General features: G+C 48.1%; 1 long non-coding RNA gene across 2 annotated transcripts in view; it reads right to left on the bottom strand.

The window, feature by feature from the left end:
- Positions 1-15374, bottom strand: part of LOC104610243 (uncharacterized) — a 36640-nt gene extending 21266 nt beyond the window's left edge. Inside the window, exons 1-3 of one of the 2 annotated variants that reach the window (XR_737408.3) lie at positions 14789-15245; positions 8145-8560; positions 7383-8061 (exon numbers count right to left, since the gene is read on the bottom strand). This is a non-coding gene — a long non-coding RNA (uncharacterized LOC104610243). Of the gene's footprint in view, positions 1-7382; positions 8062-8144; positions 8561-14788 lie in introns of those variants that run through there. The other variant, XR_737412.3, reaches the window with a different exon arrangement.
- Between the last annotated feature and the right edge of the window lie 2449 nt (positions 15375-17823).

The following is a 17823-nucleotide window of genomic DNA, read 5'->3' as shown; positions in this document are numbered from 1 at the left end:
GCCGAAGTCCATGGGGAACTTCATGGCCAAATAGTAGGTGGACACCACAGCCCTTAAAGCATGGGTGATCGGCCGAGAAGTAGTGTTTGAGCCTCACTGTGCTAGGCCACGTGCCGACTTCCACAGGTACTGTAACCCTTCCCCAGGGGCCTGACTCCCTCTTCGCTGAAGCCGACCAGTGGGGTATTCGCGGGCATCAAGTCACTCTCTTGGAACTGGAGTTTGTCGAAAGCCGCTTTGAAAAGGATGTCTGCCGAACTGCCTGAGTCAACAAGGACGCGCTTGACTTCAAAATCATTGATCTTTACCTTTATGACGAGCGCGTCATTGTGGGGGTAGTGAACTCCGTGCGCGTCGTCCTCGGTGAAGAGTATGGGGTCTTCTATCCTTCGCCACTTCGAAGGATTCTGCTCTTCTCTGGCGGCCTCACAGGTTGATGCCCGATCTGCGGCCGAGGTGCAACCCGCTACAATCGACCTCCAATGATCACATGGATCGTTCCCCGAACTGGTCTCTCCTCCGGGGGTTGCTTCTGTCACTGCTCTGCTGGCCTGTTGCTGGACTCGGGAGCATCCCTACTGTGCTCCCCTACCGACCTGCCTTATTATTATTATTATTATTATTATTATTATTACCATTATTCTATCTCGTCGCGGAGATTCTTACAGTTCTCAGTACTATGACCGTGGTCTCTGTGAAAGCTGCAATATAAATTTTTATTCCTTTCATTCGGGATCCCTCTCAGATGGGGTGGCTACTTTATGTACGGGGCGTCTTTGATCGCCATAAGGATCTCGGCCCGCTTCCCTTTCAAGGGTGTATAGTCTGCCCGATCTGCCACGGGAGCTCGGAACGGCTGATGCCTGCCCCCCCACAGAGGTGGTTATACCTGATCTGGCAGAGGCTTGGGAGTGAGTGCACCAAGGCAGTTATAAAAGGCCCTCTTCCCCCAGAGTAAAAAAAGGTGATACTTTGCACCTTGTGGTCTAAGAGAATCACTCATCTTCCTTGCCTTCTCAAAGTGCTAACTTGAGCGACGGAGAATTCCCGCCGGGTTCCTCCCCCGGGGATCTCTTGTTTCCTCCCTGTTTCAGGCATCTCCCGCTCCGTCAAAGGCAAGGTTACCGGCAACTAGGGCCGACCGGATCACGCATCATCATTTCGCGTCGTCTGTGGGAATCGCTTCAAAAAGCCTCCCCCAACCTCTAGCTCTTTCCTAAGAAAAAAAAAGAAAGGAAACTTAGCATTCATGGCTTCCTCCGGCAGTGATAGACATAACGCCGACCTGAATGCCGTCGGGGAACACCCTCAGCCCCCCACTGTCCGCATCGGGCAGTTCGCCATCCCTCTCGGTGGACGGAGTCCCTAGCCTGAATGTGCCACGGACAGTGGCGCCTGTGAATGTTCCCCTTCGCCCCTCAGTTGAGACAACCTTCGCTGAACCAACCGTTGCCCCTCTGGCGACCAGCCAGAACCAACTCGATGATTTGATGAAGTGCATGCGAGGCATGCAAGCCTAAATGCAGCAGCTTCAGCAACACCAACTCTATCAGCAGCAGGTGCTACATCACGTCTCTCAGTACCACTACCAAAAGCAGTTCCCCCAACTGCCTCAGAGCCAGCGGCAGCTCCCACCTCGGCACCCCGCTACCAAGCAAGTCAAGCCCTCTCCTCAAGGCGGGCGTCCTCACCGGGGAGAAACTTCCCAGGCTCAAAACCCCTCCAGGAGCCATGCCTCATCCCTTGGCAGGAGGGAGAGACTAACTACCCCCGCTTCACATACGCCGGCGGATCGGGGACCTCCCGGCCTATCAAGTCAGCATCTCCTCGGCGCTCTCAGTTCGGGCTTCCACTCGCGGAAAACCAGATCGGCGCCTTAGCCGCGGACTACCACCAGCAGTCCGGGCCCATTGAGCTCGACAACACCGAAGCATGCAACGCCAACACCGGACCTTCCAAGCAGCAGCGGAGGCGCCGACGAGCCATCCGAACTACCACCCGCGTCTTACCCTAGCTCAGAGGTAAAGAGGAAGCGAGCTCGGACGAGGTAAAGGTTACTCCTATCCTTTCAATCCCTTCCCCCCTGTCATCGGAACTCCTCGCTGTCCCCATGCCCAAGGATTTCAAACTCCCCCCGCTAGACAAATACGATGGTTCCTTTGACCCGAGAGACCATGTTAATGCTTTTCAGTCCCAGATGCACTTGGTGAGGGCCAGCGAGTCCTGCATGTGTATGGCCTTCACTACCACCTTCAGAGGAGTGGCCCGCACCTGGTATAGGAACCTGGCCCACGGATCGATAAGAAGTTGGGCCCAGTTCGTGCAGGTCTTCACCGCGCACTTCGTCACCAGCAAGCGGTGCCCCCGAACTGAGGAGAGCCTCCTAGGTATAGTCCAGAAGGAAGGGGAGTCCATCTAGAGCTATATAAAGTGATTCAACGACGTGTGCTTACAGATACCATGCTTAGACCCCACAGTATAGCTCGCGGCAGCCAAGAGGGGAGTGACGCACAAGGAATTCAAATGGCACATGGTGGTCAACCAGCCCACAACCATAGCTGAGTTCCTCAAGCTCGCGGATAGGTTCATAAGAACGGAGGAGGAGATCAATCAAAGAGATGATGGCGGGTTTGAAAAAAGGAAAAGGGAAAGCGAACCCTCCAACCAAGAGGACAGGAGGAAGAAAGACTCAGCTCGGGGGGCAAAGCCAAGTCAGTCGTTCCGAGCTCCCATGGCAGATCGGGCAGACTATACACCCTTGAATGCGAAGCGGGCCGAGATCCTGATGGCGATCAAAGACGCCCCGTAAATGAAGTGGCCACCCCGTCTGAGAGGGAACCCGAATGAAAGAAATAAAAATTTATATTGCAACTTTCATAGAGACCACGGTCATAGTACCGAGAACTGTAATAATCTCCGCGACGAGATAGAGGAACTCATTCATCGCAGATACCTAAGGAATTTTGTACAGAATAATGGTAATAATAATAATAATAGTAAGGCAGGTCGGTAGGGGGAGCACAATAGGGATGCTCCCGAGTCCAGCAACAAGCCAGCAAAGCAGTCACAGAAGCAACCCCCGGAGGAGAGACCAGTTCGGGGAATGATCCATGTGATCGTCGGAGGGTTGATTGTAGCGGGTTGCACCTTGGCCGCAGCTCGGGCATCAACCCGTGAGGCTGCCAGAGAAGAGCAGAATCCCCCGAAGCGGCGAAGGACAGAAGACCCCATACTCTTCACCGAGGACGACGTGCACGGAGTTCACTACCTCCACGATGACGCGCTCGTCATAAAGGTAAAGATTAATGATTTTGAAGTCAAGCGCGTTCTCGTTGATTCAGGCAGTTCGGCAGACATCCTTTTCAAAGCGGCTTTCGACCAACTCCAGTTCCAAGAGAGTGACTTGAAGCCCGCGAACAGCCCACTGGTCGGCTTCAGCGGAGAGGAAGTCAGGCCCCTGGGTAGGGTTACAGTATTGTGGAAGTCAGCATGTGGCCTAGAACAGTGAGGCTCAAACACGACTTCTTGGTGGTTGCGACCCCCTCCCCATATAATGCCATAGTAGGTCGGCCGATCACCCATGCTTTAAGGGCTGTGGTGTCCACCTACTATTTAGCCATGAAGTTCCTCACAGACTTCGGCATCGGGGTAGTGCGGGGCGACCAGCTTGAGTCCCGCAAATGCTACGTCGCCGCCCTCAAGGGAAAAGCCAAGGTGGCCAGCGACCTCGAGTTGGAGCAACCCGTGGAACAGAACGAGGAGCGAGCTGTGCCCACGGAGGAGACCGTTCTCATCCCTGTCTCGGCAGAGGACCCAGCCCGAGCCCTTCAGATCAGCGCTTCCCTGGAGGAGCCCTTGTGATCCGAACTAGTACGCTTCTTACTCAGTAACTTAGATGTTTTTGCTTGATCCGCGGCAGAAATGCCCGACATAGACCCTAACCTCATAACTCACAAACTCAATACTGACCCTATAGTTAGGCCCATTAGACAGAAGAAACGCAACCTAGCCCCAGAGCGATGGAAGGCAGTCGACGAGGAGGTCGAGAAGCTCCTCGCAGCAGACTTCATAAGGGAAGTTCATTACCCGAGCTGGGTGGCCAACCCCGTTCTGGTGAAAAAGGCTAACGGCAAGTGGCACATGTGCGTCGACTATACCAACCTGAACCGAGCTTGCCCGAAAGATTGCTTCCCCCTCCCCAGGATCGACCGCCTAGTGGATGCGACCTCGGGGCACGAGTTGCTAAGCTTCCTGGATGCCTACTCAGGTTACAATCAGATAAGGATGGACCCGGCCGACAAGGAAAAGACCGCTTTCATAACCGAGTTTGGCCTGTACTGCTACAAGGTCATGCCCTTCGGGTAAAAAATGCGGGAGCGACCTTTCAAAGGTTTGTGAATAAGCTGTTTGATCCCTTTATTAACTACGCTAGAATGTAGACAACATGGTCGTCAAAACCCAATTTTCACATGAGTTAATACAAGATTTGCATTTTGTCTTTCAAATTCTGCGCCAATTTAACATGAAGCTAAACCCAAACAAGTGTGTCTTCGGTGCCACCTCGGGTAAATTCCTATGGTACATCGTCAACCGGCGCAGCATTGAGGCCAATCCGAACAAAATAAGGGCCATCTCAAATAGAAGACCGCCTCGAAAAGTAAAAGAGATTTAGGGGCTGAACGGCAGAATAGCCACTCTGAGTCATTTTATGTCCAAGCCAGCAAACCGCTGCCTGCCTTTCTTTAACGCAATGAAAAGCAAAGGGTTCGAATGGACCCCAGGTTGCCAGCTCGCATTTGACTAGCTCAAAAGATACCTCGCCAATATCCCAGTTTGGACCCGGCCCGAAGAGGGCGATGTCCTAGAGTTGTACCTCTCAGCAAGTGACGAAGTGTTCAGCTCGGTAGTAATAAAGGTAGTAGATCGGGTCCAACGACCCATCTACTATGTTAGTAAAGTGTTGCAGGGAGCGGAGACGAGATATCCGAAGATAGAAAAACTGGCCTACGCATAGGTCATTGCAGCCCGCAAGCTCCGCCCGTACTTCCAAGCCCATACCATTATCGTCCTCACCAACAAACCCCTAAGGCAAGTGTTACTCAGGCCCGAGGTCTCTGGTCGACTGACGAAGTGGGCCATCGAGCTCAGTGAGTACGACCTCCAGTACAAGCCGCGAACTGCTATCAAGGCCCAACCCTTGGCGGATTTTGTTGCGGAGTGCACATTCAGCTCCGAAGTTCCTAGACCGATTGAGCACGAAGCCCCCATTTCGAACGAGCTCGGTGCTCCCAGGCCGGTTGAGTCCAAGCACCGTGAGGTCGCACCCAATTCGGTATCTCTCCTGGTTAGGCCAAGCGCGAACTGGGATGAAGAGCCCTGGATCCTTCACGTAGATGGCTCCTTGAATCAGTAGGGCAGCGGAGCCGGATTAGTTCTGCACGATCCGAGTGGCACAAAATTGGAGTACACACTACGCTTCGAGTTCGCGGCATCCAACAACGAGGCGGAGTACGAAGCGTTGATAGCCGGGCTAGCCCAGGCCCAAGAAGTCCGCGAACCGACTATGATCGCCTACTTGCCAAAGTAAAGGAGGCTCTACTTAACTTCCAGTCACACTTCATCAGGCAAATCCCGAGGTCAGAGAATGCCGAGGCCGATGCCCGGTCCCGGTTATTCAGCACCAGTGATAACACCAGGAGGACCGTGTACATAGAAGACTTACCTCGACCTAGCATTCTCGGGGGGACAGAGGAGGTAGCTCCTGTCGTCCAAGCAGAGCCGACCTGGATCGATCCACTTGTGAGCTTCCTGCTACATGGGACCCATCCCACAAACCGCAATGCCAGCAGGAGGGTGGAGCGCCAGGCAGCCAAATACGTCATGATTGACGGGCGGTTGTACCGAAGATCCTACACGCTCCCCTACCTGCGCTGCTTGCGGCCTCCCGAAGCCGAGCTTGTGCTCCACGACATTCATGAGGGCCTATGCGGCGGACACCTAGTGGGCAGGGCCCTCGCTCAAAAAGCACTACGGCAAGGGTAATATTGGCCAACAATGAAAGTAGACGCTGTTGAGTTAGTCAGAAAATGCGATAAGTGCCAGAAGCATGCCAATATCCACCATCAGCCCGCCGCCGATCTCAAGTATCACCATAGTCCATGGCCCTTCGCGCAATGGGGCATCGACATACTTGGGCCATTCCTGCCAGCAACAGGTGGGAGGAAGTTCCTAGTAGTGGTGGTAGATTACTTCACAAAGTGGGTAGAAGTTGAACCTCTCGTAACAATCACGGCCCGAAACGTTCAAAACTTCTTTTGGAAGAACATTGTGTGCCGCTTCGGATTACCTCGGGTACTGATTTCCGACAACGGCAAGCAATTCAAGGATATCAAGTTCCAGGAATGGTGCCAAGACATGGGAATTCGGCAGAACTTCACGTCAGTTGCACACCCACAAGCAAATGGTCAAGCAGAAGTCACGAACAGAGCTATCCTCCGCGGACTGAAGGCTAGGCTAGACCGAGCTAAAGGACTATGGACGGACGAGCTACCCAGCGTCCTATGGGCCTACCGAACTAAAGAGAAGACCGCCACCGGAGAAACTCCCTTCAACCTCACCTATGGCACGGAGGTAGTCATTCCAGCCGAAATCGAAATCCCCTCATTACGACTGGAAGCATACGGCGACAAGACCAATGAAGACGAGCTACGTACCAACCTCGACCTACTCGACGAGGTGAGGAACCTCGCCTACATCAAGATCGCAGCGTACCAACAAAGGGTAGCTCGGTACTACAATGCCAGAGTCAAGAAGCGAAACTTCCGCGTCGGCGACCTGGTTCTCCGCAAGATCATGGTACCTGAGCCCGGCGTTGGCAAACTCGGACCAAACTAGGAAGGACCCTACCGAGTAAAGAGAGCGCTCGGAGGAGCGTACGAGCTCGAAACCCTGGAGGGAAAAAAAATACCCCGGGCATGGAATATCGTCAACTTAAGGCGATATTACCTATAAATTGCCAAACTGAGTGAACTATAAGTCGCTCCCAGAGCATAAGAGCCAAAATATCGAGCTAACAAGGACCTCGGCACCGTAAGACCCAATCGCCACTTCAGTGTGGGCAAACCCTAGGAGAGTATTCTAGCCAAGGGCTAAAGCGACGAGCTAATGATGACCTTGGCACCTCATCGACCAAGTGTTAGTGCCAAAAGAGCAGGCAGCACAGGGGACTTAATTCTAACTTTGACCCAAGCGGAAAACAGATCGGGCGTATAGCCTTACTATGTTAACTCTCCTCGAGAAATCCCCCCGCTTTGGGGACCTAATTCTAACAGTTCGGCAATATAGTCACTTCGGCAAAAAGAAAGAACGGCAGTGCACAACACTTAACCAGAAAAAGGTATTCCATTACCAACATTTCATTTACAATCGATTCAATACAAAGACAAAATAAAAACGAGCTCGCAGGCTCGGTACATATCACTTCGGAGGCACACCTCCCTCGATCAAGACATCAGAAGGAACTTCGACGGCACTTGAGGCGCCTGCTTCATTGTCGGAGTCCGGGTCCTCGTCAACCTGGAGAGCCATGTCGGGAGTAATGCGCGAGGTGGTTATGGCACGAGTGTCGAGTCCGGGGTACGTATGCCTTATCATCCACCATCTCAACTTGAAACCCCTCCGATACGAGCCCACCATCAGGTCGTCAAAGCGCTCTGACGCGATGGCTTGGAAGAAGATCTCGGACTTCTCCTTGATATCGGCCTTAAGGTATTCCACCTCGTGCTCCAAGACCCCTTTTGAGTTCGCGAGATGCTTTACAACAAGCCTCAAGGCCGCGTTCTCCCTCCGAAACCTCTCCAACTCGCGATCCATTGCAACCTTCTCCGACGTCAAGGTCCCGATGGCATTCTTCTGAGCCGAAGTATCACCCTCAAGACGATAGATCCACTCCCGAGCTATCCTTAGCTCGGTATGCGTTGCACGGGATGCCTCTTCGGCAGCTTGTGCCCGCTTCGGGTTCCTCTCCGATTAAATAGTTAAGGCGTGGATGGAGGAGTTTACCTGCCAAGCAAGAACAAGTCAGTCCAGCAAGAAGAGAATAATAAAGCATAGGTAAAACACCAAGGGAAACCACTTCGACTTACCACCATGGCATGAGACGCAGCGCGGGCACCGATGTGACCTGGAGGAAGTTCAGCCCATTCCAAAACCTCCCCAGGGTAGACAGCCTTTTTGCTCTTACAGAGAGCACAGCTTGGCGTCAACACACTACCGACCCCCTCCTGGCTCCCCGAGCTGGAGAATACCGTCTGAGTGTGGGAAGCTTCCGTAGTGTCGACGTCCCGAGCCTCTACAACCTCGGATTCCGCCGCAACCTCCGGAGCAGGCCCTGCCACCTCGGGCTCCCTGGGAGACTCCAGGTTGATGACTGGAGGATGGCTTGGAACTTCGGGCTCCACAGCCCGAGGAGACTCAACGCGAGCCTGCTTAGTAACCCGCCTTCTCCTCTTCATCCCGTCGAGCAGGTTGTCGCCACAGGTCTTCTCCTCCTCCATGACAACTGCGAAAGGAGCTCAGTATCAGTATAAAAAATAAATAAAAAAAAAAAAAAACATCCGAGTAAGAAACCTACCCGGACTCAGACCGGCTAAGCTTAGCCTCCGTAAGGTAATCTTTGCACTCGAGCCCGAGCTGGGCCCAAGACTGGAAGGTCTCCGCCATGTTCTTGTCTAACATGGCACCGAGGTCGTGAATAGCCGCCCTCCAATGGGTGGGGAACGGCCACCCCGTAGCACTTCGGACCACAAAGTAGTACCGCTTCCATGCTGGAACCTTACTTGGAAGCTCGTGTAGAAGCTTAAACCCCGTGCGGGGAGACAAGTAGTAGGCCCGCCTGTGCTCGGGAAGGAAGCTTGCATGCTTCTTAAGCGTGAGGGCGGAGAAGATTTCTAAATCTAGCGGGAGGACATATTCACAATAGAGGGAGATGGTCCCAACAACGTTGCGGATGGAGTTCGAGTGGAGTTGACCAACAGTGACGCCGAAGTGATTCAAGACCTCGACGATAAGGGAATTAAGGGGAAGGCGCAGCCCGGCGACGAACTGCTCCCGGAAAATCACGATCTCATCCGAACCATGCTCCCAAGGGAAGTCGCCCGTAGGTAAACTATAGGTGTACTCCCCGGTTAGATTGAACTGACGAACAAGAGACCGAAGTCTCTCAGACGTCATAGTGGAAGGTCCGAACTTATCTAGCATCCGAACTCGACGAGAAGTAGATGCCAGGCTGCTAGAGGTGACCCAGACTGAAGGCCCTACCTCCGGCTCATCCAGAAGGTTGTCGAAAGAAGCAGCACGAGCCGAGGTCCCCACCTCAGGCTCTCCTAGAAGACTATCTAAGCTTTCCGAACTAGACATTGAAAGGAAAGAAATTGAAAGAAAAGCTAAGGGGACTCATCACCAAGGAAAAGCTACCGGACTAGGAAAAGTGACGCAAGCTGAAGACCTTGAACGCGAGCTCAAAGAACAAGTGCTGAAGACTATAGCGAGGGAAACGTGACCAGGACCCCCGAGGTGAAATCAGTTTAGCGCAAATTTTTTACGTCCGAAATCTAATAATCGTTTGATGTCCGCGCGTGAGCTGTACGCGACCCGGGTTGACCCTTGGTCAAGCGGAACTAACCCTGATCGAGCCAAAGGCATAGGCGGGTCAGACCGGAGGATCACCAAGCTGGACGAAGCACGCCACGAGGCAAATCCACCTGTCATCCCGTGAACTCCCCGCACCGGGTCAAGACCCCGGGCACGGGGAGTGGGGGGCAATTGATGGAGGGGGATTTGGCCCAACCCCTTGGCCGCGCGACACGTGGAGGCAACCGGGTATAACCTGGCAGGAGCATCAGCTCGGCACAGCGACATAGCCATAGCCCAAGAAGAGGCTTGAGCCCCCCAAGGAGAGGCGCCCCGAGCTCCCCAAAGAGAACCCGTGCTTCCTAGGAGGTAGAACCCGAGCTTTCCTTAGAAATCCGGAGCTCTACAAGGAACACCACGAAAGGCAAAGCCCGGACTGACCCACCTCGGGTAAGTCCGGGCCACGCTCCTGTCCGAACTCAAGACTTCACCTCATGCACCACTCCGGCACCTCGGCTCCAGGCCGCATGACTGAACGACCGTACCTGACACCAAAGAAGTCCGCAATCTGAGGCGGCGCGCCTGACTGATCAGGGATCTGACACATGATAGCCGCACTCCAACGGCCACCTGCTACCGCCATCTCAGTCGTTGTAGAGACGGCTCCGACAGAGAAGACAGTGGCGGTTATGTCTGGCCCCCCGCAGAGGCGGTTATACCTGATTTGGCCGAGGCTTGGGAGTGAGTGCACCAAGGCGGTTATAAAAGGCCCTCTTCCCCCAGAGTAAAAATAGGTGATATTTTGCACCTTCTGGTCTAAGAGAATCTCTCATCTTCCTTGCCTTCTCAGAGTGCTAACTTGAGCGTCGGAGCATTCCCGCCGGGTTCCTCCACTGGTCTAAGAGAATCTCTCATCTTCCTTGCCTTCTCAGAGTGCTAACTTGAGCGTCGGAGCATTCCCACCGGGTTCCTCCACTGGGGATCTCTTGTTTCCTCCCTGTTTCAGGTATCTCCCGCTCCATCCGAGGCAAGGTTACCGGCAGCTAGGACCAACCGGATCGCGCATCATCATTTAAAAGATCAAAGGGTTTGAGAAGAGAAAGAGAAAGAATAGAAGTACAAAGACATTTCCTTTTTTTTTGTTTTTTCCTGTTCTCTCTCACTAAATAAAACAGTAGATTTATCCTTGCTCTCTTTTATTTTCTATCTTAAATTTTTATCATATAAAATTATAGCCTTTGTTATTTGCTAATTGATGTGAAATTGCCTATTAAATAATTATTATATTAGTATTATTTTTGGAAACATTGAAATTAATTTATTTAAAAAATATTCTTATATATCTTTTTCATATGAAAATTTGCCATGTTTTTAAAGGAAATTAATGTTCTTAATAAAGATAACTTAATTGCTATTATGTCAATTAATATACATGATATATAAAAACTAGGAAAATAGACAAAATTTAGTTCTTTATTTTATAAAATTGTAATCGCCTAGGCACCCCAAGTGTCACCCAAAACTATGGTGCTTATTCCTAGAGAGGATTAAATAAACTGAACATTGAAATTTATCTATTTAGATTCAGTTTACCATTGTCCCTGTACATCAGACCTAAGTAAGAATTTCTAGTGAAAGAAGGCAACGGATTAGGCCCTACTTTGAAGAGCATGAGATTTTGGTGCAAGAGAAGATTAAATAAACTGAACAAAAGCTTTAAAAATTCCAGACAATAACATAGACAATGCTTTTAAGCTGAGGCACAAGAGAATTGCTAGTAAAAGATGTTGAATAGAAGCTTCAAAATTCCTGACAAGAACACATATGATGCCTTTGAGTTGAGGCACATGCCAAGGCACACACCTGAGAAAGGCGCAGTCCATGAAAAACCGAAAAACCGAGAAACCGAACTGAACTGAGAAAACCGAACCGCAAAATGCAGTTAACCAAACCGATCGGTTTAGTTTCGGTTCGAGATTTTTGAAAAACTGAAGGACCGCTTCGGTTTTCAGTTAACTTACAAAAAATTGACGGTTAACCAAACCGACCGGTATATATATTTTTATGTGTATTTTATATATATTTAATATATATGTCATATTTTCTATGTATTATATATATAAAAATATATACTTATATTATATTTATAATGATCTATTTATAAATATATTATATATTTTTCAAATATTTATAATATATTATGTATCATTTATTATTTATAATATAATATTATATATATATATATATTTGTATAATATTTTATAAATATAAAAAACCAAAAAACCGAAGAACCGAAATCGGTGGTACTGGTTCGGTTTCGGTTTGGAGAATTGGAAAAACCAGTACCACCGGTTCGGTTAAGGTTCGGTTAACCGAACCATGGGCACCCCTAGGCACAGGCCTTGAAATGCACCTCATCAGTGCTCCTATGTGTGGTGCCACATATCACATTGTGCATAAAACATAAAAATAAGCCCAAAAAAGTTAATTCCTAGATAACCCTTGTTTGACTAATACGCCAGCCAAACCAATTGATCTGTTGACCCATTCAAACCCTTGCTCTCAAAAATTGCAAAGTCCCTTCTTTGTTATTTTTCTACTTTGGCTTTTGAGTTTTGTTAGGAATATATTTACTTTCTTCAAAGGAGCACAACTCTTTGGAAGTTCTAAATCAGTTTTAAAAGTTTAAAAAGATAAGATGCTATTTTAGATTTGGAGCTAAATGAAGCTCAGTCATTGGTCGGTGAATACAAATAATATTCTAAATTTTGGAATGGAGTGAATGAAATACAAATTTATGAGCAGTGTTTGCTGCCTTGTTCGGTGTAGACAGTAGACATTCTTGAAGGTAAACTGGTACACACTCCTTGAAGCTACTAGATGATGACTCCTAGTAGGCCCTCTAGGTGTTGACCACTAGAGAAGCCTAAATTCTAACTCATAAGTTATTCTATCATATCAATATTGTCAGATGCAAATCATATCTGATGATCAAAACTATGAAATGGTTGCCAAAAAAAACTATGAAATGGTTGAGCTTTCCAGGTCTCAGATTCTTTGACAATTTTTACAAGTTGATTGATACAGGTTACATATGGCATGCTTTCAAAACATTAACTCTGATTGGTGATTCTGAGAATCAGTTTTGAGTTTGGATGTATGAAAGTTGCTGGTACTAAACCCTTTTTTGGCTCAAATCTCATTCCAAGAAATGATTCTCTGAAGCTAAACAACATAGCTTCAAAAGAGAATCATTCTTTAACTCAAAATTCCTTCTTCAAATAGTGATGTAACTAGCATCAGTTTTGAGTATATTCCTTCTTCAAGGAATATTAGTATATGCAATTTATTGATTATTGCATTTGGGATAAATCACAGCAGACAACAAAAAATGCAGATGTGACTGCATAACTTTTTCAACCATCGTAAATAGATAACCAGAAGAAAAGTAAACCAATCAATAACAGGCTGTTATTTTACCACTTCAGAATAACTTAAATCTTAGACATCCTCATCATGGGCTCATTTGCACAACGCCATTGACCTTTCTCAATTTTTCTGCAATTAGGGCACTGCATCATTCCCCTTGCATTGGATGCAGAACCAATGCAATCGGAAGCAAATCATAAAACATAAAAGTAAGAAACATGATAAAGAGCATCCAAGAAGTGTCATACAAAATATTCATTTCCCAAAATAAGATTAAGCATGCAACATAAGTCAGTGAATCGCAGTGACACCATGATTGCAAGGCAATCCACCAAAAAATGGTAGGTTATGTTTTTTTTTTTTTGGTCAATAAAATGGTAGGTTATGTTCAATGTGAGTCAACTTCCCAAGGTTGAACAAAATCAAGGACTGACTACTTGATGAGATATCATGGCCTATAGCTAGGCAAAGCCATTTTATTGGAAATTATTTATACATGAACTAACATGGGCAACAATCTACAACCTTCTCGGGTTGGAGCAACTCCATGTGGTAAAAGAGTTCTCTGGCCCCAGATTGCCAAGATGGCACCAATGAGGATATTGTCCAAAGCAAGTGTTCCTTTTATTACTAAGACAAGGTTGATAAAACATCCATCGTTGTCCCATAACTGCACCAACCCTTCCATCTACTTGGTAAATACCCCAGCACCAAGTTAAATTTTCTAAGAATGAGGATTCAACCAAGATTATTCCGCCTCCACACAAGATGCCACTAATTTATAGAGAATTCTCAATCAACTCAAGTCAATCTTAAAATCTCAAATATTTTTTGACCCAGGATAGAGTTTGAGAATCTGGACAAGGATAAAGTATCAGATGCAGTAACCTTAACAAACTGATTGCCAAGATGGCACCAATGAGGATATTGTCCAAAGCAAGTGTTCCTTTTATTACTAAGACAAGGTTGATAAAACATCCATCGTTGTCCCATAACTGCACCAACCCTTCCATCTACTTGGTAAATACCCCAGCACCAAGTTAAATTTTCTAAGAATGAGGATTCAACCAAGATTATTCCGCCTCCACACAAGATGCCACTAATTTATAGAGAATTCTCAATCAACTCAAGTCAATCTTAAAATCTCAAATATTTTTTGACCCAGGATAGAGTTTGAGAATCTGGACAAGGATAAAGTATCAGATGCAGTAACCTTAACAAACTGACTGGCTCTACCTGATATTGCCATGACAATTTATTGTGGCATATATTCATTTTCATGCCCTAATATCTATGATGCTACACTAAGTAGAGATGTAAAGTTTGAACTTCAGACTAGAATGGTTTGCAATTGTTAAACCCTTCAATTTCAAATAGTTCCCATCCCAGTCTCCAATATATGTTACATAAGCACTTCATCGTCAAAATAGCTTCAAAATTTTTGTACTTCTTAATTTTTTTTTTTTTTTTGAAGGTGAAGTATTTGAAACAGGTTAGGACCAAAGAGCAAGAGGTAATAGCGTTGGAGAAAATTTACGGAGCAAAATCCAGACAACCAATATGTGGATTGAGGAAAAATTTAGCTCTCTAGTCTCAATCGGCATCACAATAAAATCTAAAACGCATTTTCGCTTTAACATGCATGCTAAACTCGTATATGTACCTCAACAGCTCATCAGTCGCAATGAAAATAATAATTCTCAAAATAATTCAATATTTTCTTACATACCGTGATAAAATTCATGCCCGCATTGCAGCTTCGCCCCTCGATCTATCCCCGCTGTCCGTTACCGCCTCGAGGCAAATCGAGCATGAAACCGACGATGCACCACCAGTGAGAGCCCTCCACCGCCTCCGTCATCCTAAAGATCGGCATCTTCCGAGCCCATATCTTCAATCAAAACCCTAAATTGTGGGCGAAAACATTTCAAAAAATCTCTGCCAAGTTACCCACACAAACACGAAAATCCAGTAATCGTTTCCTCCGCATTAACAATTACGGAAATTATCGAGAGCAAGAACCCTAAAAGCCCTGGAAAACGAGCGAATCCTTCGCAAAATCCAAGATAAAATAAGAACAGAGATCGTTTACAAAAAGGGGGAAAATCTGAAACCCTCTCTCACCCCCTCCCGCATCGCTCTTCTCCGAAGCGAGAATAACTCTTCTTACCCTTGCCCCGAACTATATAGTGAGAGGGGAAAACACCAACTCTGATATAGAAATATTACTCAATGAGAAAATGATCTTTTCAGACCGTTGCAAAAATCAATTACATGCGAGGGTGAGCGTCTCAAGGTTGCAGAATAACTACCACTATTCTTACAACGGTCATGTGGTGGTGGCCTTAAAACAGGAATTGTGCGGCGCAGATGTAAAATCATCGGGGAACGGACAAATAGTTGGGTTTGGTGACGTTATGTTGTCACCTGAACGTTAAGAACACTAGGCGCCGCCCCACCGGCGCAGTTTTATTTAGACAAGTTGGGACTTTCAAATTTGAATTCATGTATGCTATTTTTCACGTTTCACCCATCTCAATATGGGCGAGCCTATCTCGAGCCCGAACGAGCTCAGTCCGAAATTTTATACGGGCTGGAGTAGGATTTTCGGTCTTTTGGTTGGGCTCGGGCCCAAAAAGTAGTGTGTTTTTTTCTTTCAGGTCAGGCTTGGGTCTATCACTTAGGCAGTCCAAACTCGTCCGAGCTTGGTCCAATTATGCATATATATAAGTTTAAATTTTAGGATCAGGCCCGGATTGATCATAAATCCGGCCCGACTTGCACCCCTATCTTGGATTTATAATCATAGATACTTAAACCTCCTCTCTTTACGAAATGGACTAAAACCTCCCTTGTTAGTTCATGCCATTGAACAAAAGACATTAGCAATTTGTTAAGTTTTGCTTACCTATGATATTAAAATTTTTCTAAAACCTATTTTTGCCCTTTTCAAGGTGAAGCAAGAAAAAATATCAAAACAAATCTGATGACCTTATTTTCCAATATTTCCAATATTTTCAATGGATGTGGAAACTGTTATAAGATTTGATGGTGCAAACAAGATTCAATCTGTACAAATGAATCGTTAAACTTGTAATGATTAACTTACAAAATCTAAGGGTTTTGATGGTGCGCAATCCGGCCGGTCCTAGCTGTCAACGACCTTGCCTCTGACTAGAGCAACAGGGGGCCTGAAACGGAGAAGAAAGTGGGGAATCTCCGGGGAGGAACCCGGTGAGATTGCTTCGAAGCTCAAGTTAGTATTCCCTCAAAGGCAAGATAAAACCAGATGGCGCAAAGTTCACATACCTTGTTCTTGGGGGGTAGAGATCCTTTTATAACCACTTCGCGCACTCACTCCTAAGCTTATGTCAGGTCGGGCATGATTACTTCTGTACTTCTACCAATTCGGGTGTCATCACCTCTGCTGGGGCAGAACCGCCACTGCTCTCTTTGTTGGAGCCGTCTCTGTAACTGGAGATGGCGGTGGCAGGTGGCCGTTGAAATGCGACTGTCAAGCGTCAGATCCCAAGTCAGTCAGGTGTGCCGGCCCTGGATACGGACCCCTTCGGTGTCAGGTACGGTGTGGTTTGTTTAGTTCGGCGTCCTGGAGGCGAAGTGCTAGAGTGGTGTGCGAGGTTAAGTCTTGAGTTCGGATAGAGGTATGGCCCGAACTGCCATGGATCGGGCCAGTTCGGGTTGTTTCGTAAGGCTCAGGGCCTAAGGGAGAGCCCAGGCTCCTTGCGGGGAGTTCGGGCTCTTTGTAGGGAGTTCGGGCTCCTTGTAGGAAGTTCGGGCTCCTTATAGGGAGTTTGGACCATTGGTTCCTCCCTTCAGAGCTCGCGCCCTGGGTGTGTTGTTATGCCGAATTGTTGCCTTCGCCACGTGTTGAGTAGTTACAAGGTCGGGCCAAATCTTCCTTCATCAATTGCCCCCCACTCCTTGCGCTAAGGGTCTTGCCCTGGCGCGGGGAGTTCGCGAGGTGGCGAGCGGATTTGTCCCGTACTTCAAATTGGTTGACTGATAACGCGAGGTGCGCGTCGTTAGGATTTTTTCGGGTTTCTCGAGCGCCAAAAAGACGGCAAACGCGCCAATCTGCCTATAAATGCTGACAGACATGACAGCGCGCGCTTTATTTCAAAATTCAAAAAGCGCGCCACTGGGAGACGTGACAGCGGGCGTCTTTTCAAATTTAAAAACGTGTCGCTGCCGCCTTTAATGCGAGGGGACGTGCGCTGGCGCTCTTTTCAGTTTCAAGAGATGTGTGGCCAGTCACGTCTTGGTCACAGGAGACGTGCGGTCAGCGCAACTGCAGGCCATTGGATTGGCTTTGATCTGAGCCGTTGATTCTCGGTTACTGTGGGTATAAATAGTGGGGGACCCCAGTCGCTGTCATTATCCTGCGTTTTGCTTCTTGAGCAGTCCAAGTTTCAGCTCGCATTCAAGCGTTTAGCTCGCGTTCACATTCCCGTAGTCCGTTTGCTTTTTTTCGGCTGAGTACTTTCCTAGAATCCTTCTTCTCCTTCCGATGTCGAGCTCGGATAGCTCAGACAGTTCTTCATGGGGGTTGGATGCAGGTTCTACGAACCGAGTTGCATCCCCTGACAGTCCTAGTGAACCTGAGGTAGAACTTGAGGAAGAGTTCGAACCCGTAGGCCGAGTCGCCTCGAGTAGTTTGGCGTCCTCCTCTCGTTGAGGTCCGACGTTAGACAAGTTTGGGCCCTCGACCATGACGCTTGAGGGGCTTCACTCCCTTATTACCCA

This window comes from Nelumbo nucifera, chromosome 3 (assembly GCF_055504915.1).
Source record: "Nelumbo nucifera cultivar China Antique chromosome 3, China Antique-T2T, whole genome shotgun sequence".
NCBI lineage: Eukaryota > Viridiplantae > Streptophyta > Magnoliopsida > Proteales > Nelumbonaceae > Nelumbo > Nelumbo nucifera.
Note: the sequence above shows the minus strand (reverse complement) of the source record. Positions and strands in the feature narration are given on the sequence as shown.